Here is a 25,350-nt window from a genome sequence, read left to right on the forward strand (position 1 = left end):
TTTTTGCACATCAAAAGAAATCACCAACAGTGTAAAAGAAAACCCACAAATTGGGAAAAAAATTTTAGCCAACTGTCCCTCAGACAAAGCACTTCTATCTAGAATATATAAAGAATTTTAAAAAATTAGGCCCCCAAAATTCAAAGACCCAATGCAAAAATGGGCATCTAAAATGAATACATGCTTCTCAGATGAATACAAATGGCAAATAAATATATGAAAAAAATGTTCAACATCATTGCTCATTCGAGAAATGCAAATTAAAACAACACTGAGATTCCATCTCACCCCAGAAAGAATGACTATCATCAAAAATCAACCAGTAACAAATGCTGGAGGGGCTGTGGGGAAAAGGAACCTTTCTCCACTGCTGCTGGGAGTGTAGACTGGTGTAATCACTGTGGATTACACCAGTGTAATCACTGTGGAAATCAGTGTAGAGATTCCTCACAAAACTAGGAGCAGAGGTCCCACTTAACCCAGCTATCCCCCTTCTAAGTATTTTTCCACAAAAACTGAAAACATCGTACCACAGCAATATATGTGCACCAATGTTTATAGCAGTGTAACTTGTCATAGCTAACCTTAGAAACAACTCAAATGCCCATCAGCGGAGGAATGGATAAAAAAGATGTGGTATTTTTATACAATGGAGTATTACTCAGCTATAAAAAAGATAAACCTGAGGCTTTTATAGGTAAATAGATGCAACTAGAGACTATACTCATAAGTGAAATAAATCAGACCCGTATGTGTAAACATCATATTGTCTCCCTAGTGTAAGAACGTGAAAGAGTAAATAACACCAGAAAGGTACAACAGATATTGTGAAAGGGAAAGAAATTGCTCAAAGGGAAGGAACAACTGGAATAAGGGAAAGGAGGAAAGAAAGAAAGAAGAGAGGGGAAAAATATATACGTATATACAGGAACAGCTGGGATAATTGTACTGCTGACATATATTGGTTTACTGAAAGGAACAGTTAATGCTTAAATTTTTTTGACCAATTTTACATGCCTATATCTGGTAATCTCAACAGCTAATTTGAAGACAATATGCAATATAACCATTGTTGAATTCCTACTATCTTCTTCAATAAAGCTCTGCATTGTTTCTAATGTTTTTTAAATTATTTTTTATTCTCTTTAATTGTTTGATCAATCTTGCATTCTTATAACTGGTAACCTGAACAACTTTGTTGAAAATAATATGTAATATAACAACCATTGTTAATTTCCTATTCTCTTGTTTGAAATTTTGTACTGTTTTTACCGGTTTTGTGTTGTTTTGTTTTTGTCTTTGTTGTTATTTTGTTATTGTTTTTTTCTCTTTGAAATAAAAAAAGAAAAAATTCTTCTGCCTCTGTTGTCCAACTCAAAGGAGTTTTTACCATAGGAATTACAATCATTAAAGGAGGAATATTGATACAAAAATGTCTTAATAATAATAACCAAGGGGTTTGGTTTTCAAATTGCTTTACTACATATATTTCAAATAACTAATCAGAAAAAAAATGATGTCAGTGATAAAGCTATTATGTGGTTGAGTGCAGTCCCAAAGCTAGGCTTTTAAAACATTTCGTTATATTATACTATCCTTGAATCATACTGGTGGGCATTCTGATCACAGTGATACATTTTACACTCCTAGCACCAAGTGAAGTTAGTATTTCCAATCCCTAGCTACACACACACACACACACACACACACACACACACAGCAATGTCAGACCTCATGGAAGTATAAGATTAGGAGTGCTAGGCTTTCTAGGTAAATGAGATTTGACCATGCAACTGGGGGGAAAAAATCTTCATATACAGGTTCTCCTTATACATTTTCCTGTGATTTTCTGTAAATCTGCAACTATTTCAAAATAAAACATTTAAAAATACCTTGCTCATATTAGGTTCAAAAATTGAGATAACAAGAATCAGTATTTCAAGAAAATACTAACAACTTTCTAAGAGAAAATGGACATTCCCAACTCTTTCCTTAACTTTTCTACATTATTTTATTCTACCATCTCAAACAACTAGGATTATAGAAAAAGTAACCTGAATTTCCTATTACTCCATCCTGATGAAAACAATGTAATATAGGTGGCGCACTCCTAATCCAAAGATCTGAAATTCAATGGACTTGAGGATTATGGATGCTCATCTTGCTAAGTCTATGCAAGTAATCCAAATTTGAAAAAAACCTCAAATATGAAATAATTCTGGTCGCAAGCATTTCAGATAAGGACTACTGAATTTCTATATATAGTCAGAGATTATAGGTTATCTTGATCAAATTGAAGAGTGATCTCTCTATTTAGAAAGATCTTACCTTTCATTAACATCACTTATTCTTTCAAAAACAGCAAAGTTATAATTTCTCATGGTAAAACACAACATATCCATAAAACAATCAAATATGCAATTCCAAACTAGACAAACTGGAGTTTTTCCCCTAGAAAAGCATAAAGTACCAATACTGCCTAATCAATGAAATGGATACTCTCTAGTCTCCCAAAATACAACGTTTGGTATGCTTTTTTGCAGGGGGAAATGGCAGTCACTCTTGTTTCTTAGAAGTATTCATCCTCTCAGCTAAGCTCACTCATCATTCTGCCCTTTGTACATCTTATAGCAGAGAAATGCTATACTGCATGTTAGGGAATATTTTCCCAATGTCAACACTAAAGCTACTGTTGCTTTATTACTTAAGACTGGCCAATTGAACTCCAAACAAAGAAAAGGATCAATCCTAATAGTAATAAGAAAGGAATACCACGTCAGTCACGATGGCACACACTTGTAATCCCAACACCTGGGAGATTGAGGCAGGAGGGTTATAATTTTGAGGCCAGTCTGAGCTACATAGAGATCCTGTCCCATGAAATAAAATGAGATAACCTTTTGTTATTGCCTATCAGAACGGCAGTATCGAGTGTTTGCCAGGATACAGTATCATAGATGGTTAGGAGGCACATAAATTGGTACCAAGCTTATGGAGGGCAAATTAGTAACATGACCCAAATACCTTAAAAATTTACATAACCTTATCCAGAAAGACTCTATCTGGGATTTTTATCATGAAGGAATAATTTTACTTGTAAAAATAACTTAGAAATGTGTTCATTTTCTATTGCTATGTAACAAATTAGCACACACTAGTGCCTCATAAAAATGGCCATTTACTCTCTCACGCTTCTGTGGGTGAGAAGGCTAGCAGGGGTTCAACCAGCTCCTCTGGTTAGGACTTCAAAAAGCGGACATCTTGACATCAAGGGCAGGACAGTTATCTGCACATTATGCGAAAGAATTTTCTTCCAAGCCCACTCAGGTTGCAGGCAGAATTCAGTTCCTTGCTATTATAGAAATGAGGTCCTTAGCATTTTTGTTGGACGTTGACAGAGACCGCTGTCAGTTCCCACTGCCTCCCATCAGGTCCCTCCGTCTGTGCTCCCCTTCATCTTACAACAGAGAGTATTTCTCCTGTGGAATCTTTACACATTCTGAATCTGACGTCATGTATTGCCACTGGCAGGAGAAAACCCTCTGCATTTACTAAGCTCCTGTATGAGGTTGGGGGCTGTTCAGATTATCCCCCTTCTAATGAACTCAAAGCCAACTATTAGTAACTTTGATTTCATCTGCAAACTTTCCTGGTATGAAGCATAACACAAGCAGAGAGTGTTATCATGTTCACAGGGGAGGGAATAAAAGGTGAGGGCCACTGGAGGTCATCTTAGAATTCTGCACACCACACAAGGATAGTCCTCGTACTGTTGTTATACAATTATAGAGAAAAGATAGAAAATAACCTCAATGTGTAACAGAAAGTTAAGTCAAGGAATGTCCATCTTTGTGTTGAAATACTGTTAAGCCACTGAAGGACAACAGTTAATGGTAGGAGGAAACCATGATATATTAAGTGAAAATGCAAAACACAAACTATATGCAACAAATACTGAATATAACATGAGGGTGGAGGCTCATAGTTAGTCCTATAGTTCTCAGTCCCAGCAAACAACAGATTCTCAATAGCAAATTAAGTAAATGAAGACAAAGACAAATATTGTGTGTGTGCAGAAAAAAAAGACACTGATATGGTTTACTTCTAGATGTTCTCCAAGAGCCTCAGGTGGAGCTTCTGGAATGACTGCATTTTGGGGGTTATAACTAACTTGCAGTTAGCAGATGGGGTCAGTGAGAAGAGGAGGATTCCTAGGGGTGTGGCCTAGAAGGGCTCCCCATTCTTCCCTTTCCGGCTTCTCCCAAGGTTCTCTCTGCTTGCCGTGACCAAGCAGCTCTTCTCCACCCAGGACATGCCACTGCACTGCCCCTGCCCTGGAGCCAGCCCGCTGCAGACTGAACCTCTCTTCCTGTAGGCTGTAGGTGCCAGGCAATGTGTGACAGAGACAAGGAAAGTGACTACGACAGATACTGACCAAAATGTTGAATGTTCCCTTGAGGCAGGTGAATGATAAAAAACTCAGGGTTTTTTTTTTTTTTCCATTATGGTTAAAAAACTTTATAATTTTTTTTTTATTTTAAAGAGTAAAAGAAGGATAACATAATAATAGGGGGGACTTAGCAAATTACAGACAAAATGGTAGGAAATTATCAGTGGTTATCGTTTTACATATTATTATCTACAAAATAGTTTCTCAGGAAAACAAATAGACAAATAACAGTGAGTTAGAGACAAAAGAGGTAGGAGATTATCAAGAGTTGTTGTGCTATACTTTGGTATCTTCAAAGTGCCTTCTAAAGAAAATAAATAGAGCTACGTATGAGTGACCTATTGAAAAATCATTAACTATTCTCAATGGTTGTTGTAGGAAACACATAATAATAAACATACATCCATTTATGAAATAGGATAGGAACATTACAAACTTTACAGTTATGGATAGATTAGTAGGAAAATATCAATGGCTGCTGTAATACGTGGTGGTATCTTCAGAGTGGTTTCTCAGGAAGACAGAGATATGCAAGAAGGATCTAACAAGTAGTTACAGCCTAAGGGTTGTCAAAAATAGCATATTACCTCCTCACCAGTGACTCCTTTCACTGAGGTATGACGGCTGGAAGGAAGGCCAGGATTGAAAAGAAGGACCGAGAGACTTGCACCTGTGTCTAGCAACAGGCTATTTTCTTGTTCCTCCATAGTCATGATTACCCAGGACTCCTCGATGGAGATGACGGTCTGGCCAGAGGAAACTTTATAATTTTAATTTGTCTGTACCAGGTTATAAGAATATTTTTTAAAAATCCCAGTATCAGGAAACATAAAGCTGGCATTTTTCCCATTCAGAATTTCTAGGGGTGATAAGTTACTCTCCTCTAATCAGTTCACAGCCGTCTATAGAGAATCAACCACTTTCCAAACTGAAGAAAGCATTCACTCTCTGTCTTCCACAAATAGCAACCATGTCCACATAATCCCGCCTACACCATTTCCATTAGCAGCCATTGCTGACTTTCTGGAACTTGCCTGGTATGTATCAGGCAACATATTTGTATAACTCCACGAGAGTTTTCTGGTGCCATGAAAAAAGAAAATGAGCCAAACGTTAAGTCTCCCAAAAAATATCATGGGAGACAGATTGCAGACAGCAGTATAAAGTAAACTAAAATGGGGGCTCAAATGAAGGGATCAAAGATGTATAGAAAATGAATTCTCACAAGCAGTATAAAGAATAGGTTTATAACTGAAGCAGCACCTGAGCGCAACTGTAAGTGATAGATAAGTACATGGCAGGTAAGGAGAGACAGGCAGACACTTCTGCTGATAAGAATATAGAATAAAACAGGCATCTTGAAGCTTATTAAATACCGGTAGTTCTATGTAATGAAATCTTCCTATCTACATTGATATTTTTAATCTATTGCTTAACAAGCCCTTTTCCTCCAGATATATAAAAGAGAGTACTCATTCAATGGACTATAGACTAACAGCACTGGAAAGCAAAACTGGGACTAGACCTTGGTAAGCCTTGGGTGTCAGAATAAGGAATCAGAATTCACTCAATATGCCCCAAATGCTAATTAAGGTTTTGGAATGGAAGAATGAAAGAATCACATGAGAAGCTTTCCCGAGTTATAATAAATGCATAAGAGCACTTTCCTGCTTTTAGAAAGTGATTCTTAGCGTTTTAACATCAGTAAGTTAGTTCGTCAGGTACATGCTACTAAACTTTTCCTTTTTAATCTAAGAAGTTCTGGTAACTCACAGTGTACATGTCTACTTTGCACCCTACCTATTTGGGGGCTTCTTAAAATGTTTCATCATTACTCAGCATCTTCTAATACACTTCCAAAGGATTAATCATTATGTGATCAGAAATGTAAAGACAGCTTCTACGAAGGTCAATGCAATTTTGACACATCACCGGCATTCTCAAGAAAATATCTAAGGGTAGCACCTTTCTCTTTTTTTTGGAGACAGGGTCTCACTATGTAGTCCAGGCTGGCCTTGAACTCACTATGTAGCAGAAGGCAGCCTCAAACTTGTGGTGATTCTCCTGCCTCTGCCTCCTGAGTACTGGGGTTACAGGTGTGTGCCACCATGCCCAGCTATCTCTTGAAAAAATAGTGGTAAGCAGTACATAGCATTCAACATCTAAATCAGAGGGGAAAGGGCAAATGCACATTTAATTCATCTAGAAAGGATTAAAAACAGTATTCTTTAATCTGTTGTCTCCTTCCTGGTCACAAAACAAAAGGTCAGTAGAGTTCTCCCTCAATGTAGTGAATAAATCATATCTAATTTTTAAAAAGCTGAATAAATGAGTAGATAATCTCTCCAGTCATAAATGTCAAAAGTTGGAAGTGATAATCCATTCTTCCTAAACAGAATGGGTAGGTGGAATTCCTCAAGCTGCAGGAAAAGGAAGGAAGGGAGGTAGGAAGGGAGGAAGGAGAGGAAAATAAGTCTCCATCTAAACAGGGTTAGGATTATAATAGGTTTTATAATCCTAGCACTCTGGGCAGCTGAGGCAGGAGGACTGCAAGCTCAAGAACAGCCTGGGCAATTAAGTGACTTAGTGAGAACTTGTCTCAAAATAAAAATAAAGGGCTGGAGATGCAGCTCAGCGCGAAGGCTCTGTGTTCAATCTCCGGTGCCACAAAATTAATTAATTAATTAATTTAATAAGTCTTTCAGTTAGTAGCAGAAAATTTTCCTATTCCCTGGATTTGACTCCCAGCACCATGGTTTAAAAAGTGAAAAATTTCCTCAAAACAAAGAACACAGGCTGCTTCCTTTATCCCTAAGGATGTACAGAATTTAACAATATTCTGTCACCAGCTGAAGTAGCTTCCAGTGTTATTGCCTGACCAGCCCAAATTCTAATTTCCCTTGTGGCAGTAGAAGGCATGGACAGATTAATTCTCTGCACAGCATAAGATGAGAATAATGAACAAAAAATAATTATGAATAGTACCAGAATCTCATTTCACCTGTAGAAAGGTGAGAATGTATGAAGAGTATCTGTCAAAATTAACAGTAATATCACCAGGGAAAAAAATTAGCAATACTTCTGAGTAATCCCATGAGACTCTATTAAAAACCAACAGCAGCTGCTGAGGAAACTATCCGGCTAAGGGCAAATCATCAAAGCAAGTGTTCTCCTTTCTAATATAAGAAACACCTTTAACAGTCTAACAGACAACTTTAGTAAGGTTAAGAATCTCAACTCACGAGACAGCAGGCAAGGCTCCTTAAAGGAATAGCCAGCCAAAGTTAGGCAGTCATGTCCACATCATTAAAGCACAGCTGAGCGCTACTACGCAAGTCACCCTTTGGAAATCCTGGGAGTAACACCTTTACTTAGCCGCAAGTTCGTAGCTACTCTGTTCCTGACCAGTAAGAGCAGTAAATATTCTAGACTGAGCAGACTGATGGGTTCCACGCCAAGAGGATGGCTCTGAACAAAAGTCCACAGTAAGCTGTAGAACTGAAGTTATGGTTTGAATGAGTTGGCACATATATCTGTTCGTTTCTTTAGTAAAGATAGAGCCATTTAAGATAAGGAAGGGCCCTTTATAATGGATTTATGCTTGAGGATTTCAGCGGTGTTTCTGTAGGAGGTGGAATCCTGGAGATCTCAGGCAAAATTTTTACTTACCCTTGAAATATTTGTAGCGTCACAGGTATTTACTATTCGTGAACCTGGGGAAGATATGTGCACAGGCATATTTCACTGCAATGAAACTCCCTGGAAATGTGTAGAGGCAGAGCTCTGCCTAGTCTTGTCAGCTAATGTGACAAAGGTGGGTGACCAGTACTGGCTAAAGAAAGGTCAATCTGGCTGTGAGCACAGCTACGCTTGGCTTTTCTACAAGTGACAGGAGAGTAGAAGTGAGCAAGCAGCCAGGGCTGTCAAAGGAAAACAGTCTATCAGTCTAAAGGGAGATGCGTGGGGATGGATCGAGTATAACAGTAACATATGTAAATGAGCTTCAGATAAGTCTAGCAGTACAGCGGAGTCACTTTCCTCCACTCGGCTGGGATGCGAAGAGCACCCGAAGCGCAGGTGGCGGCCTCTACTTAGGAAACTAGGAAGGGCTAACAGAAGGGACTGTTCAGTGGTTTCTGCACGCAGGGCAGCGATCTGCTTAAAAAGTAGTACAGCGAGCAAAGGAAGCAGAGCTCAGCCGTGTGGAAAAAGAGCAACAGGGAAGAAATATAGTAGTGATGTGCTGTCGGCGCGCGCGAGAGCAGCAAACGACCACAAGAGGACAGGCGGTCCGAGGAGCCGAGGCGGCGGGCGCGGGAGGAGCGGCGGGAGCCCGGCGGGCGCTCGCTCGCAGCCCCGCTCCCGCACGCGCGTCCTCGCCCTCCCGCCCCACGCGCCCCGGGCCGGAGTAACCTGCGCGCTCTCCGGCGGCGGCTCTTCCGTGGCAGCGTGGCGGTAAGCTACGTCCACCTCCACCCTCCCCGCACGGGCGCGCCGTCTTGGGGGGACGCCTAACGCGAGGGCGGGGTGTGAGAAGGAAGGGGCGCTGAGGGCTCCTCGAAACCCCGCCTGCTCAAGGCCAGGCCGGAGCGCCGGGTCGGAAGCTCCCAGCTACGGCTGCTGCGGCTCGGTAGCCGAGCGCGCGCGCGAGGTTCCACCATCCACCCGCAGCCGGAGCACTACCCGGGCAACCACGCAGGCAGAGCCCCGGATGTGGTTGCTAGGGCCGCAGCGGGAGGGGCGGGGCCAGCCTCCGGAGAGGGGCGGAGGGTGCGTGGTGGGCGGCTCGCCCGCACCATCGAGACGCGGCGGCGACCGGTTTAGGGAGAGAGAGGCCCGCTGTCCAGCGCCAAGGGCAACGCTACTTCCGGTCTCCCTACTTCCGGCTTCGCTGCTCCGGGTGCTGGCTCTGGAGGCCGGGTTGAGAGGTCGCGGGTCGGAGGGTCCCCGCCGCTTGGGCAGTGTGCGCTTGTGACAGCTGTCGCTGCTCCCCGTCCCCAGGATCCGAGGCGCGTCGGGGAAGGTGAAGGAAGAACAAGTCCGGGTCGCGTTTCTGCTCCCTGCTCGCCAGGTCGGGGCGATTCCAGAGAGCGGCGGCAGGGCTCGGCCTCGATTTGGGAGCTGCCGGGTTCCCCGCAGACAGGTGAGGGCGGAGGGCCCGCGGCGGGGAGCGGGGAGGGTGGGCCGACGTGGTCGGGCGGGCGCGTCGCCTCCGGCTGCGCAGCTCCGGACCTGCTGGGCACTCCGTCCTCGGTGTGTGCCAGGTCTGCCCGGGGATTCTGCTGCGGTTTCCGCCCCTGCGCTGCTCCTGCCTCTCGAGGGTGCCCCAGAAACAGCGGAGGAAAGGGACCGGCCCGGCCCTTCGGGGCGGCACCCCGGGCTTCCACGCGTTCTGTGGGCAGAGGTTGCTGGCTGCAGAACCTAACGCAGTGTGGGAAGCAGCCGCCTTCGGGCAGGGCGTGCAGCGCTGCTGTCCTCCTCGCTGCATCCCCCCGCTTCCTCTCTCCCGCGGCGAGGGCGGGAGGCAGTGATCGTCCCCGCGAGAGGCTCCTCTGGCAGTGCAGCAGGCAGGAGCCTTGCCCGGGACGTGTCCCAAGCCTGGCTGTCCGCGAGAACGTCCAAGGAACGCTGGAGTTTGTGGCTGTGACTGCTGGCTCGCTGCTCTGTGCCAGCTTACTGCTGCCTACGTGTCTAGGAAAGGGAAAGAGACTTGGACTTTTTTTTAAAAAACAGGCTTTGGACGCTACGTTTTCCCTCATTTATTACTGCTTCCTTTGCTTTGTTCTTACCTTCCTCTTGAACCTCTCGATCTCACAAATTTGCACCTTCCTCTTCCCGTAGATCATGTTGCCACCCTTGTTAGGAATCCTGTCCCTCTTCCCTCCTTTACTTTCTTGTAGTTGAAGCATATTTACTCAACTCTTGTTTGATAAGGAAAAAGGGAAGAATTGCCGGAGTTTTCATCAACGTGTTCTTTCACCTGCAAGGGTGTGTTCACGTTTGCCATTTAACTGCGTTGACTTAGAAAGGTGCACCCGATTGGCTACCGATGAGGCAGCCCTCTGTTCAAGGCCGCAGGCATTGGCCGTTCATTACTGCTCCTTCGGAGAGTACACTGTAGGCTACGTATACTTTTGTTCTGTTTGTCCTGCGTGTTGTTTGTTTTGTTTTGTTTTCCTTGTTTAATATGACCAACCCTCCCAACACTAACATTTTTTATTTAGGAAAACAGAAAATATTTTTATTCTTACTTTATTTTTCGGATTAAAATGTCCCTACTTCAGTTACTTTGGTTCCTTTTCAAATGGATAAATTAGTTTTCCTTGCATTATGATTTACCATAATCCTGGGCTGTGAGTTGGGGTGTAGGGTCTAAGTCGCAGTGATTTTTAAGGGTCTTCTTCATTTTCACCCCTGAAATTATACGCAGAATTTTTTGAGTGTATTTTTTTCCTCAAAGGAGAACGACCTTTTCGGTTTTTTAAAAAAATCACATTATCAAAAGAGATATACAGTGTCCAGGCAGATTAAAAAGTACTTCTTAGATAGTGTCTTGTTGAAGTTTATGAAAACTTTTTTTGCGCGGGGAGGTGGCGTAGGTGTATTTTTCCAAACTGTAAATGGCTTGTTTGGGGGCCAAGAGCAGTAGAATGCAAGGATTATATCTTGCTATTGAAATCTTTAACTACTTCAATACTTTAGTATTTCTGAATTCCTTCCTAGACATACTGAGGGAAGTGACAGTGTAAACTTACTTAGTTCGTGATTTGTGGTTTTGAGGTTTCTTTTCAGGGTTGGCTGTTTGTGGCCAGTGCTCTGGCAATCGTGTGGATTTGTAAAATGATGTGTTTATCATTACTTAATGTATATTAAGGACCACCAATCCACTAGGTATAGCTCAGAGTAAAATATTTAAATTCTGGTTGTACTTGGCTTTCATTTTCTTGTTTTTCACTTGAGCCGCCTAGTATTTTGGTTTTGCTAGGAATGGCAAATAAAATGTTTCAGTGATGTGGTCCATAAGCTTTATGTCAACATTCTCTTTCTCTCCATTCTATATTAGGTATTTTAATGGTTGCTTCTTTCTTACAAATAAGAGTCTTTTCAAACTTATTGTAAGTTTTAGGGCACACATTTGCTTACTGACTTGGTTGTGAAGCGTTTGTTATTTATTTGAAGGCTAGCATTCTAAAGGTTTGAAGGTTGTTTCACACAATTTTAGAACATGAGGGAACCTATACAGGTCATCATAATCTCTCCGAAGTAACTAGTTTTTTTCTGCTCATAAAATAATTTTCACTCTGTATAGCATCCTTTCTTAGCGAAGCAGTCAACATAATTTTGTAAAGAATAAATTATGCTAAATTAGCTTTCTTTTAATTCAGAAGACAAATTTTATCTAATACCAGAAGACAAGTTTTATCTAATGACTACATTTGTTTATACTGCATACTGTTTGTCAGACATTATACTCAAGACTTTACATGAGTATCTCATCTACCCCTCCCCCTGCAACCTTATATGGTGGCAAAACCCCACAATTCTATAGATGAAGAGACTGAAACTTAGTGACTAACTGAAGCTAAAATAGTACACTCAGACTTACACTGGTGGAGCCAGGATTTGATCCCAGGTCTGACTCTTGTTTACTGTATACAGCTTTTAGTCTCTTTATGGTTGCTGGGACAGAATATCTGACATCCACAGTTTAAAGGAGGAGAAGTTGATTTTGGACCACACTTTCACTGAGTTCAGTCCATGGTCAGTAGGCTCCAAGGCAGAATAGCATGGTGAAAGGGCATGGTAGAGGAAGGCGGTTCATGCTGTAGTAGTCAGGAAGCAGAGAGGAAAGGGATGAGCCAGGATAAGGATATACCCTTTGAGATCATGTCCCTAGACCTGATAGCACAGTCAGCTGTGACCACATCTGTGGACTAATCCATTGATGACTGTGGTGTCCCATGCTCCATTGACTTTCCAAAAGCCCCACCTCTGAACACGAGACTGGAAACATTTTAGATGTGAACCATAGCACAGCTTCTGTTATATGTCCATTTTATCTTTTTTGGATTAGACATTAGTAGACAGTAAATATTTTCTATGAGACATTAAGCGAAGGTCTTTCCTGTATTACTCTTCAGTGGGTAACATCTAGTTGACTATCACACTGAAAAGTTTGATAAAAGGAAGCAAATTTGGAGGCCTATAGTAGTAGTAACTAGGTTTTTCCCATGGGATGGATATGTCTATGTGTGAGTGTGTGTGTGTGTGAGTGTGTGTGTGTTATGAGAAGTGGAAAATACCAATATAAATGTTAAAAGAATAATCTTGGCATCATAAGAAACTGGAAGCATAAATACCAGAATGATAAATTTGGGATGGAAGAAGGAATAAATACTTGTCCTTTTAAAAAGCTTTTGCACAGCAAGAGAAACCACCAACAGAGTGAAGAGACAGCCCACAGTATGGGCAAAAGTTTTTGCCAGCTGTTCCTCAGACAGATGACTAATATGTAGAATATATAAAGAACTCAAAAAAAATCAGACCTCCAAAATTTAAAGACATCTGAAATGAATACACACTTCTCAGAAGAAGTAGAAACAGCAAATAAATATATGAAAAAATAGTCACCATCACTGGTCATTTCAGAAATGCAAATAAAAACAACCCTGTGATTCCATCTTACTCCAGAAAGAATGGCTGTTGTCAAGAAATCAGCCAGTAACAAATTCTGACAGGGCTGAGGGGAAAAAGGAACACTTCTCCACTGTTGGTGGGAGTGTAGATTGGTGCAACCACTGTGAAAATCAGTGTGGAGATTACTCAAAAAACTAAAATTAGAGGTTCTGTTTGATCCAGCTGTTCCCCTTCTTGGTATCTTTCTGAAAGAATTAAAAGCAGCATAACACCTATGTTTATAGCAGCACAGTTTGTAATAGCTAAATCTTAGAAACAGCCCAAACGCCCATCAACCAATGAATGAATAAAAAAAGTGTGTTTTCTTTTAATAAATAAAATGGAATACTACTCAGCCATAAAGAAAGATAGACTTGAGACATTTCTAGGTAAATGGATGTACCTTGAGACTCTCAAGTGTAATAAATTGGACACTTGTAAATATTGAATGCTTTCTCTGGTGTTAGAAAGCAAAAGTGTAAATAAAGACTAAAATGTATTATAGATATTGTGAAATAGGAAGATGTTCAAATGGGAAGGGGAATGAGGGAGGGGGTAGAAGGGAAAGTAGGATGGGAAAAGAGAAAGATAAAAGAAGGATAAAATGGAAGCAAAGCTTTGTAAGTAAAGGGAAGAGGTGTTGAAGGGAGGGTAGGGGAAGGGGGAGAAAAGAATCAAGTTATATCATGTACAGGAACAAGTTCCCTATGGTGAATGTAATCATTATGTATGCCCAGAATGCACCAATAAACAATTTAAAAGAAACCAAAAAGATCTGAAAGTATTCTTGTTATTCTTGGTTTCTACTAGCATTAGGCAGTTATGAAAGCCACTTAATAGCTCGTACAGATTCTCAGCTATACAATATTTTCGCTCCCCACTCCCTCTCTCTCTGTGTATTTATATATATATGCATTTTTTCTTTTTCCTATTTCTTTTCTGTTCTCCAATCCTTCATAACTTCTAAACCTTTATCGTAAGGTGAGCATAGGTAAGTATTGCTTGGTTGTGTTAGCAGTTGATTCTTGTGAAACAGTGTGTGACCTTTTTTGAACTGCTATTTATTTCCCCTTAGCAGACATACTTATTTAAGTGGATACTGTTCCGAGTAAGCAGTCTCCTTTGAAATTTACTTCTGGTACTCCTCTTAATTCATACTGAGACATGCAGAAGTCTAAAGTTCTTACTTGGCTTTTCCACCTTGGTTATAAGAATCTCAATCTAAATGTGGGTGGTTTTTTGTTTTGTTTTGTTTTGTTCTTCTTTGATGGTGGTGCTGGGGATGACCCCAATGCCTTTCACATGGTGAGCAGCTCCTGTACCACTGAGTTACATCCCCAGTGCACAGTAACTGTATTTGGAAAAAATCAGACCCTCTCCTAAAAGATGAAGATCTGTCACCAAAAAGAAGTTTCAGAGTATTTTGGGCCCTGAAGGTAGTTGTAAACCTGTTCTTTGCTCAAACCTTTTGTGAAAGTACCATGTTATCTCTGCTACCTTCTCACTTTGTTTCATTTTTGTCTGTGATAGCTTTGGACTAGCAGCTTCTTGGCTTTGGGGTAGAATCACAAAAGCAGCAGTTGAGAGGCCTAAAATCATTCAGAGGAGGGAGTCTGTTGCCCCTTTTCACCTTACATGAGATAGTATTCTAAAGCAAGGTTTCCAAAATTACTTGCATCAAGGCACACAAAAATGATGCTGTGTGTGCCACAGATTGTAGCTAGACCCCAGCTGTTCCTGAAAGCTGTGGGAGGCAGTGAGGTGGGTTAGTATTTCAGCACATCTTTAATCTATTCTTAGCACATTGGTGGGAAAGCTTTGCCCCTAAAAAGAAAATGTTACCCTTTGTGTAACATTTTATGTTTAGCATGTAATAACTTATAAAACACTTTCACAATATTCTTTATTTTTACTCTGGCCATGCCATGTAAGTAGAATAAATAACATTAAACTACTGTGTAAGAAATGAAGTTGAGACTTAAGTAAAATGTATTATACAAGATCACACAATTAAAGAGATGGATTGAGAATTCAAACCCTGGTTATAGGAGTCATTGGGGGTTCTGGCCGTGCCTTTCAATCTCTAGGGCGGCCAGGACCTTTTTTAGTTTGAGTGCAATTTTTGGCATGTGCCAGGGACATAGAACCCTCTAATAGTTGTCATTTATCGATTACTTCTTTTGCTTGGCATTGTTTTATAGGTTTTGTATTAGACAGCCCTACTTTTTATTAACAAATGAAGAAACCAGTTCAGAAAACAGCAGAACTTGTTAGTCCAGCGTCACCCAAGAAGTAAAAGAACCACAGGACTCATAGTCAAGGTTGCCTGACTCCAAGCCTTACTCTGTTTTCACTATAGTGACTAATTCTGAGACATTGAGAGTGGAGATCAGGTTTCAGCTGAAGTGTGTGACATTACTGGCTGTGGGTGGTGGTGGTGGTGGTGCTGGTAAGGGGGATGGGCAAGTGGACTGTTAATGTATCTTTTGCAGTTTTGAGGTAAGGTTCTAGAGAGGATGTCAGTCTAGTAGGATTGCTGGGATATTTGAGGTAGCAGTGAATTAGGAAAGAAGTGTGATAAAACTCAAGAAAAGTATCTTGCGTCATTATTACTACATGTACTTCTAACAAAAGGGTTAAAAATGTAGATCTTCCTCGCATATGGCTAAATTGTAGCCCGCCCTTCCTCTCTCCCTGCGTCCTTGCTTCCTTCTTTGTCCAGGATGAACCCTGGACCTTGCACATGCTAATAAGCACATGAGCTACATCCCCAGCCCTAGGGGTTTTTTTTGTTTGTTTGTTTTGTTTTTTTTGTTTTTGAGGCAAGGTCTTACCATACAGTTCAGGCTGGCTTTGAGCTCACTGTATAGCCCAGGCGGGCTTTGAACCTGTGGCAATCCCCCTGCCTCACTGTCCGGAGTGCTGGGATTACAGGCGTGTGCCACCATGCCTAGCTAGGTTTTTCTTAAAGGTAGACTTACAAGTGATTTTTTATTTTCCTCTTTTATATTTCCTAACTTCTGTACTATATTTCATTACTTCTAAACTAAAAGCACTATATTCTTAAAATAAAAATTCAAATAATATAATAAGCAGATGGAGCAAAAATTTCTTCTACTCTTCAGTCCTTCCATCCTCTCTGCTCCCTCACAGTTAATTTGAAAAGTAGTTGTGGAAGCTCAGATGAAATATAAGGAAACTCTGAACCTGTTCTCTGTAATAGCATGGCCCCTGGCTGCATGTGGCTAAGTTGGTAGACATAAAATAAAATAGGTTCTTCAGCTGTACCAGCCACATTTCAGTGCTCAGTAGCCACTTGTGGCCAGTGGCTACTTTATGGGACACTGCAGACTTAGGACATTTTCAACATTTGCCAGCTGTTCTAAACTTTAAAGTGATATTTGGTGACATATTATTAAGCCGAGATTTAAAAAATTTTTGTGCTGCCCATGGTGCCCAGCAGTTTTTGTTTTAGCTGATGAATATTGTTACCGTGTTCTCTCCCTCAGCTGCTTAACTAAATCCAGATGGTCAAAGTCTAAGTCTAATGTTTTTCTTGGCTACTTGAGGATTATAGTTAGCTGCTTTTCTAGGATAAAAGATAGCAGCTTTTCTAGGGGCGTGAGTGTTTCTCTGTCCTCTGTATATCTTGCTGACTAGTGGACACCCTCTCTTGGGTATCTCAAATCCACGATATCTAAAACTAAACTGATTTCTCCTTCTTCCCTTCCAAGCCCCCAAAATATTAGTCTGCTGTCTTTATCCCTTTTTTCAATGAATGATACCATTATTTTTTCATTGTAAAATTCAGAAAAAGTGGGAGTGGGCCTTACATTCCTTTTCCTGCTACATCAAATGTGTCAACAAGTTTTATTAATCTACTTTCTGAATCTTCCTTGAAGCTATTTCTGGTTTTTGTTTTTTTTGTTTTTTTTTTGGTTTTTCTCCAGTACCGGGAACCGAACTCACGACCTTGCACTTGCCAGGCAGGTGCTTTGCCGCTGAGCTAAATCCCCAGCCCCGTTGAAGCTATTTCTGTTTAGTTTATTACCATCATCTTGCTAGAATCTTATACAGTAGCTTCTGTCCTGGTTTGCTCACCATTCTTTTGACCCTTCTCTAATCCATTATCCATCCTGAAGGCACAGTCATTTATTTTGAACCACATCAGGTTGATACGCCCCTAATCCTTTTATGGCTTTCTTTTGCTTCTGGAGTGAACATAAAAGTCCTTGACAGTGCATAGACCTGTAGCTTCGTTTTGGATGTGTTCTATGAAACTCGCCACTTACAGCATGCTAGCCTTCTTTAGTCTTGTTGCTGCTTTGCTTCCTGCTGTTTGCACTTGCTTACTCTGCGTGGACTGTTCTTTCTTTACTTCCACTTCACTTGTTAGCCCCTCGTTATTCTTCACGCCTCACCTAAAGTTTTACTTCCTTAGCGAATACTCTGACTTCCCAGATTAAAGTAATAGCACTATATATTCCCATGGTTGCAATTTTTATTCATTTGATAATAAATTGTCTTTTTCTTCTGTGGCCCACAAACTCCATGAGGTAAGGGCATCTTATTTTATTTATTGCTTATGAATCTATAGAACCTAAGATAGTATATGACACCTGGATATTGACTCATTAAATTTCTAAATTGATGCAATTTCTAAATTATCGTGAAGGGAGCTGGGGGTATAGCTCAGTGGTGCAGTGCCTGCCTAGCAAGCGTGAAGTCCTGATTTTGATTCCCAGTTACCCCTCAATAAATAAAATAAATAAATTATTGTGAGGATAGTATCAAGGTTTCTGTATACCCCATGCCCGGTTTCACTTACCATTTCATTAGTATGGTACATGTGTTACAGTTAATGAACCAGTATTGACATTATTATTAACTAAAATTTTTATGTTATTTACATTGCTCCAACTTTTCCTTTTAGGCCGTTTTTCCATTCCAGAATTCCATCCAAGCTACCATTTTCCCTTTAGACTTCGAATGTTCTCTTGGTTTGGCAGTTTCTCAGAGTCTGACAAAATTGATAGTTGAGAAGACTACTAGCCAGGTAATTTGTGGATTATTATCCTGCAGTTGGGATTTCTCGATGCCTTTCTCTTGATCAGACTGAGTAGTGTGTTCTGGGTGGAAAACCATAAAGGTGAAGCACCGTTCCCGTACGTCGTACTGGCTGTCTGACTTAGCGCTGTTGCTGTTCACCTTGATCACCTGTCTTGAGGTTTGTCAGGTGTGTCCACTGTGAAGTTAGTCTTTTTCCTCCTTCCTTTGTGTACTGTTCTTTATAGACAGTCTCTGTGAAGTGCACAGCTGGAGTGAAGTAGAGAGCTGTGACATGGGGAACTACGCTTCCCTTCCCTAAGTGTGGAGTACGTACACACACTCTTTAGAAATCTTCTGTAAAGTAGGTTTGTCTCTTCTCCCCCATTTATCCATTTATTCAGTCATTTGTTTATGTCAATGTTGACTCATGAATGTTTGTACTTTGTGTTACAATACCGTAGTATTTCATTTTCTTGCTGAAATTGTTCTAGCTTTGGCCCTTGGGAGCTCTTGCAGTTTCTGTATTCCCCTGACACTCCTTATCATTATGAGATATTTTTTTTTTGTCACTGTTTTGTTTTTGGTCTTTTGAATACTTTTTTGTTTTTTAAACTGTCTGGTACAGCAACATGCAACAGCCTCATGTAGTGTAAGACCTGCCCCAGTCCTAGAATGAACCATTTTTCCAAGGAGCCTTTGTTCCTTTTATTGGAGAATGTTGTCAGAAAATGACATTTGGGAGCTGGTGTGTTTTTACTTCCAGGCCCTCTCAGCAGAGAAGGAAAATACAAGCTTGTACACTCACTCATGTTAGTGAGGGAACACATCTATAGATATTTTTATTTGTAATTGTTTCTGTAGCAAGCTGTGCTCTTATTTACCATGAGCTTTTTTTCATTAAAAAAAAAAAAATCTACCTGTGGATTTTTTTTTAACCTGTGAATTTTGAGGAGTTTTATTTGGTATGAGGAATTTAGTAACAATTAAAGTAACTTTTCAATTACCATTGCTGGGGCAGTAACCATTCATATATTAAATAATAGGCAGCCTGTTTGGTCTTGAAATCAGTTACAACAACACTGAAAACTGGTTCTCTCGGTTCTTGGTTGACTTGACTGCTAATGTTCTGGAACTCAGCTGGCCATCTGTGAAGAATGAAGCCATAATACACTGAATAATTTAGAGTATTTATAGCTAGTTTTTTTTAAGAGAGCAATTCAGTTTTAAGAGTCTTACCATTTTATTTCTCATTAGTTTTTCTGCAACAAAATCTGAATAGGGACTATAAAAAGACTTCATCAGTTAATTTTGTCATTTCATTAAAAATTGTGCTGGTGGGGATGAGCATAGTTGAGTATTACTAGGTTTACTTTTATGTTGTTTCTTTATCTCCTTTTTGCCTCACCAGTCATTACTCCTTGATCCATTGAAACTATTATTATTATTATTATTATTATTATTATTATTATTTGGGTACTGGGAATTGAACTCAGGACCTTATACTTGCCAGGCAGGCACTTATACCACTGAGCTATATCCCCAGCCTCTGGAATTACTACTATTAATAGTACTTTTCAGACTTCTTTTTACTAACATATGCCTATGAAAAATAATTCTTGAGACATTTCTTTGAAACTCATATTTTATTACAAAATCCATAAATTTCTTTGAAGAATTATGGGTATTGCTTTATTCAGCTGAATTTTGCTTTAAATCCCACAGTCTACTTCTTTTATCTAAAAAAAGGATCTAAATTCACATTCCAGGTATGAGATGTCATATGCCGTACATACTGTTTATGTCTGCCCTGTTTGAGCTCCCTTTCTGTGACTTGGATATACCATTTTTCAGACTTCTTATGGTATATGAGGGCCTTAATTTGAAAAATTCAAATTATAATTTTTGTTCAGCAACACTCATCTCATAGACACTTCAGTATTACATGTCCTGAGTCTTTAAGCCTAGTGGTATCATGCAGATTGTAAATGCAGGGTATTTGTTTTTCTGTCACCCATGGAGTCTTGTGTTTCCTCTTTAGACTTGGGGACCTGGTAAATCTAGTACCTCTTGATTAAGGTCCCAGGGTCCTCAGTAGATTGTAAATGCATTTAAGAATGATAGGGGATACCCGGGCATGGTGGTGCACAATTGTAATCCCAGCACTCAGGAAGCTGAGGCAGGAGAATTGCTGGGAGTGCCTGGGCTGTATAGTGAGTTCAACACTAGCCAAAAAAGAGCTGTAGTGTATAAAATTCTCCCTCATTAAAAGTTCTTAAAGAGTTTCCATGTGGTCTATTCAAGTTTTTTTGAAATCAGAAGGTGGTCTTTTTTTTGGTGGTTTTTTTTTTTTTTTTTTTTTTTGAGACAGGGTCTCGATTTGTAGTTCAAGGTGGCCTTGAACTCACTAGGTAGCCCATAACTGTTACTTTATGGCCTATCACACTTTCTTTATTCATTCATCTGTTGATGGGTACATGGGCTGTTTTCAAGATTTAGCTATTATAAATTGTGCTGCTGTAAACATTAGTATGCATATGTCACTGTGATATGATGCTGTTAACACTTTTGGAAAGATACCTAGAAGGGGCACAGCTGAGTCAAATTAAACCTCTAGTTTTAGTGTTTTGAGGACTCTCCCTACTGATTTTCATAGTGGTTGTACCAATTTACACTCCCACCAACAATGGAGAAAGTGTTATGGTTTGTGTTGGGGTGTTCCCCAATGGACACATGCAGTCATGGGTTGGGCTTTTAGGGTTTATGATTGATTATGGGTGTGAGTGCTACACCTGCCCTGGGGCAGATAGTTTGCATACGTAAGGGAGAGAAAGAGGCTGCTTGCTGCCACTTCTCCCTTTTGGTTTTGCTGCTTTTGTGATTTTATGCTGCCATGAACTGTTGCCCTCTGCCATGTGCCACCCTGTCTTGGAGCCAGCTGAGTATGGGCTGAAACCTCCGCAGACAGTGAGCTAAATACACCTTTTCTTCCTAAATTCTGGGCGTCAGGTATTTTGTTTGAGCAATGAGAGAAAAGTAACCAAGACAGAATTGTTCCTTGCTTTTGCTCTTCTAGGTCTCTTCTACTTCCATATGAATTTTAGGATTGTTTTCTCTAGTGCTGTGAGTTCCACTATTGGTATTTTGATCAGAACCAAGGACAGAAACCACATCAGAATTACATTAAATCTGTATGACAGTTTTGGAAGAATGCCCATTTTCACTTCATTAGTTATGCCAGTCCAAGAACAGGGCAATATCTTTCCATTTTCTGATATCTGCTTCAGTCTCCTTTTTCATAGTAGTGTAGTTTTCAATGTGTAAGTCCTTCACTTCCTTCATTAGATCATTTCCAAAGTATTTCCTTTTTCTTGATGCTATCGTAAAAGGTTTGTTTCCCTGATTGCTCTCTCAGTGAGTTTGTTATTTGTGTAGAATACTATTGATTTTTGACTATTGACTTTATACCCAGCTACACTACTGAATTTGGTTATTAAATGTGGGAACCTTTTGGTGGAGTTTTTGGGGTCTACCATGTGGACTACCATGTCGTCTGCAAAGAATGATAATTTAACTTCTTCCTTTCGCATCCTTGTTCCTTTTACTTGTTGCTCTTGTCTACCCTGGCTTATGTTTCCAGAACTGTACTGACCAGGAATGGTGACAGTGAGCATCCTTATATTGTTTCTGATTTTAGAGTTAAAGCTTTCCATTTTTGACTATTTAGTATGATGTTGACTGTTGGTTTGTCATAGATGGCTTTTATCAGATTGAGATAAAAAGATCATCAATTCCCATTTTCTATAGGGTTTTCATTATAAATGGGAGTTGGACTTTGTCAGATGCTTTTTCTGCATCTATTGAGATAATCATGTGGCTTCTGTCCTTGGTTCTGTTAATGTAGTATAATACATTTATTTGTGCATGTTGAACCATCCCTGCATCCTTGGGATGAATCCTACTTGGTCATGATGTATTATCTTCTTGATGATTTGCTACATTCTATTCACTAGTATCTTCTTAAGGATTTTTGCATCTATGTTCATTAAACAGATTGGCCTATAGTTCTCTTTTTTGGTTGAATCCTTCTTGGTACCTGTATCAGGGTAATGCTTGCTTCCAGGAATGACTTCTTTAATGACTCTTTTGCCTCTAGGAATGACTTTCAATTTTGTTAAAGTGATTGAGGAATAGTGGCATTAGATCTTATTAAAAGTTCGTATAGAATTCATCAGTGAATCCGTCAGGACCTGCTGGCCTTTTCTTTATTGGTAGTCTTATTATTTCAATGACAGTGATTGGTAGTGGATTATTTAGAATTTTTATATCTTCTTGATTTACCTTTGGTAATTCATATGTATCTATGAATCTGTGCATTTCTTCGGAGTTTTCTGTCTCATTAGAGTACAGGTTCTCGAAGTAGGTGCTGATGATTTTCTGGATTTCTGCAGAACCCATTGTGATTTCACACCTTTCATTCCTAATTGTGTGGATTTGGGTTGCTCTCTATTTCTTTCTTTGTTTCTTTCTTTGATCTCTTCCACCCTTCCTTCCTTCTGTCCTTCCTTCTTTCCTTCCTTCTTTCTTGAGAAGGTTGACTAAGGGTTTGTCTACTTCATTCACTCTTTCAAAGAATGAACTTTGAATCATTGTTTCTTTGTATTGTTTCCTTAGTCTCAGTTGCCTTAATTTCTGCTCTGATCTTTATAATTTCCTTCCTCATATGAGCTGTGGGTTTAACTTGCTCTTCTTTTGCTAGAACATTGAGGTTCTTTTTTTTTGTTTTGTTTTGTTTTGTTTTTTCTCCGATACCGGGAACCGAACTCACGACCTTGCACTTGCCAGGCAGGCGCTTTGCCGCTGAGCTAAATCCCCAGCCCCGAGGTTCTACATTAGATTATTTATTTCAGCTTGCTCTATTTTTCTTATATGGGAATTTACTGCTATAAATTTCCCTCTTTTAAGACTGCTCTCACTGCAGCCCATAAGTTTGGGTATGTTATATTGGCATTATCCTTTAATTGTAGGTACTGTCCAATTTCTTCTTTAATTTCATCTGTGACCAGTTTATTGTTCAGGAGAGTATTATTTAATTTCTATGTGTATGCAATTTTCGTGGTGATTTCTTTTGCCGTTGATTTCCAATTTCATTGCACTATGATCTGATAATATGCATGGGATAATTTCAATTTCTTTGCATTTGCTTAAGCATGTTTTATGAGCTAGTATGTGGTCTATTTCAGAGAAAGTCCCCTGTACTGCTGAGAAGAGTGTTACTCTGTTGCTGCAGGGTGAAACATTGTAGATTTCTACTAAGTCCATTTGTTTAAAGGTATATTTCAGCTCTGATATTTCTTCATTGTTTTTTGTTTTTTTTTTTTGGTCTAGTTCGTCTGTCTGTTTGTGACAGTGGGATATTGAAGTCCTCCATTACAATTATGTTAGTGTTTATCTGATTTTTCATATTTATTAGTGTTTGTTTTATATAGTTGGTTGTACCAATATTTGGTTATATATATTTATGACTGTTTTCTCTTCTTGGATTGTTCCCTTAACAAGTGTGTAGTGACCTCCTTTGTGTCTTCTGATCAGTCTTGGCTTGAAATCCACTTTGTCTGCAAATAGAATAGCTATCCCTGCTTTTTACAGTCCCTGTTCATGTAGTATTGTTTTCCATTCTTTCACTTTCAGTCTATGAATTTCTTTTTGAGATAAATGTGTTTCTTATATGCAGCATATTGTTGGATCTTGTTTCTTGATCCATTCTACCAATCTGTTTCTTTTGATTGGTGAATTGAGATTATTCACATTGATGATTATAACTGATAGGTATTGACTTATCCTTATCATTTTATTATTTTCTTGTTCTTTTTCTTTCCCTTCTATTTAATTCCTTACCTTGCCTAGTGGATTCATTCTGTTGCGATTATTGGGAGTCATCTTCATTGTCTTTTTTTCTAAAATATCTTTCAGACCTTTTTGGAGTGCTGGATTGGTGGTTGGGAATTTCTTCAGGTGTTCTTTGTAATGGAAGTATATTATTTCTCCATCAACTTTAAAAGATAATTTTGTTGGGTACGTCAATCTGGGTTGGAGGTTATTTTATTTTAGGGCTTGAAATACTTCACTTCAAGCTCTGCTTAATTTAAGGGCTGTGTTGAGAAGTCTGCTGTGATTTGATGGGCTTTCCCTTATAGGTGATTTGTTTCTTTTCTCTAACAACTTTTAATAATCTGTTCTTGTGTTGATTTTCTGGAATCATGACCAGTAAATGCTTTGGTGTATTATTTTTTTTTTTCCTGATCATGACTATTTAGGGTTCTGTATACTCATTCATCTGTCTGTCAAATTCTTTTTCAGTGTTTGGAAAATTTTCTGCTATTATATCCATGAACAAGTTTTTATGTCCTTTGTTCTGTTTTACAATTTTTTTCACTGATTCCAGTTAACCTTGTGTTATTCTTCTTTGCATTGTCTAGCAGATGTTGGATTGATTTTTCATGGCCCCTTGCTATTCTCAAGAAGACTTTCATTTGATGATGGCCAACCACAACCCTTGTCTTTTAGATTTGATATTCTGTCTTCACGTTGGTTAGTTCTGCTGTGTATGCTTTCAATAGAATTTTTAATCTCCTGGATATCTGTTTGAATCTGTTTCATAGCATGTAATTGTTTGTTTTGTCAGGCATTCATGGTTTCCTTGTCCATTCTACACTTCTGTGCTCGCTCGCTCACTCTCTCTCTCTCTCTCTCTCTCTCTCTCTCTCTCTAAATCTGTACCTACTCTAGTTTCATTAACTATTTCCCTCACTATGGTCATCATCTATTTAATTATCTATGTAATTATTTCTGTTTTGGTTTTGTCAAGAGAGTTATGCATCTGTTGTTACTTCTGCTACTACCTTTTCAGAAATTTCAGCTGGGTGGGTGGCTTTTGATTTCTTCCACCTCAGTGGCCCCTGGTTTTGCCTTGGGTGAGTTGAGGGATGTTGGGTTGTATATTGCTTCTGTATTTTCTCATTTTCTATTTTGTTGTGCTTTATTTGTTTTTTTGCATTGAGCCTTGTAAATTGCTTTTGGTAGGTAGCTTTATTATTAGTATTAAGAGTTCCTAAGGAAATGACTGCTTTTTACAGATGTCTTCTAGACATAGCTGGCTTTTGGCCTTTGAATCTATC

The 25,350-nt window shown here is 39.7% G+C and overlaps 2 protein-coding genes across 6 annotated transcripts in view; one reads left to right on the forward strand and one right to left on the reverse strand.

The window, feature by feature from the left end:
- Tigd4 (tigger transposable element derived 4) overlaps nucleotides 1-9,154 on the reverse strand; it is a 16,654-nt gene extending 7,500 nt beyond the window's left edge. Inside the window, exons 1-2 of one of the 3 annotated variants that reach the window (XM_013522901.1) lie at nucleotides 8,864-9,154; nucleotides 8,120-8,163 (exon numbers count right to left, since the gene is read on the reverse strand). The gene's annotated coding sequence lies outside the window, so the exon portion shown is untranslated. Of the gene's footprint in view, nucleotides 1-8,119 lie in introns of all 3 variants that reach the window. The other 2 variants (XM_013522902.1, XM_005400910.2) reach the window with 2 other exon arrangements.
- Nucleotides 9,155-9,320: 166 nt separating this feature from the next.
- Arfip1 (ADP-ribosylation factor interacting protein 1) overlaps nucleotides 9,321-25,350 on the forward strand; it is a 111,312-nt gene continuing 95,282 nt past the window's right edge. For 2 of the 3 annotated variants that reach the window (XM_005400902.2, XM_005400903.2), the window contains exon 1: nucleotides 9,322-9,593. The gene's annotated coding sequence lies outside the window, so the exon portion shown is untranslated. Of the gene's footprint in view, nucleotides 9,594-25,350 lie in introns of all 3 variants that reach the window. The other variant, XM_005400906.2, reaches the window with a different exon arrangement.

This window comes from Chinchilla lanigera, unplaced genomic scaffold (assembly GCF_000276665.1).
Source record: "Chinchilla lanigera isolate Chin_1 unplaced genomic scaffold, ChiLan1.0 scaffold00070, whole genome shotgun sequence".
In the NCBI taxonomy this organism is placed as follows: domain Eukaryota; kingdom Metazoa; phylum Chordata; class Mammalia; order Rodentia; family Chinchillidae; genus Chinchilla; species Chinchilla lanigera.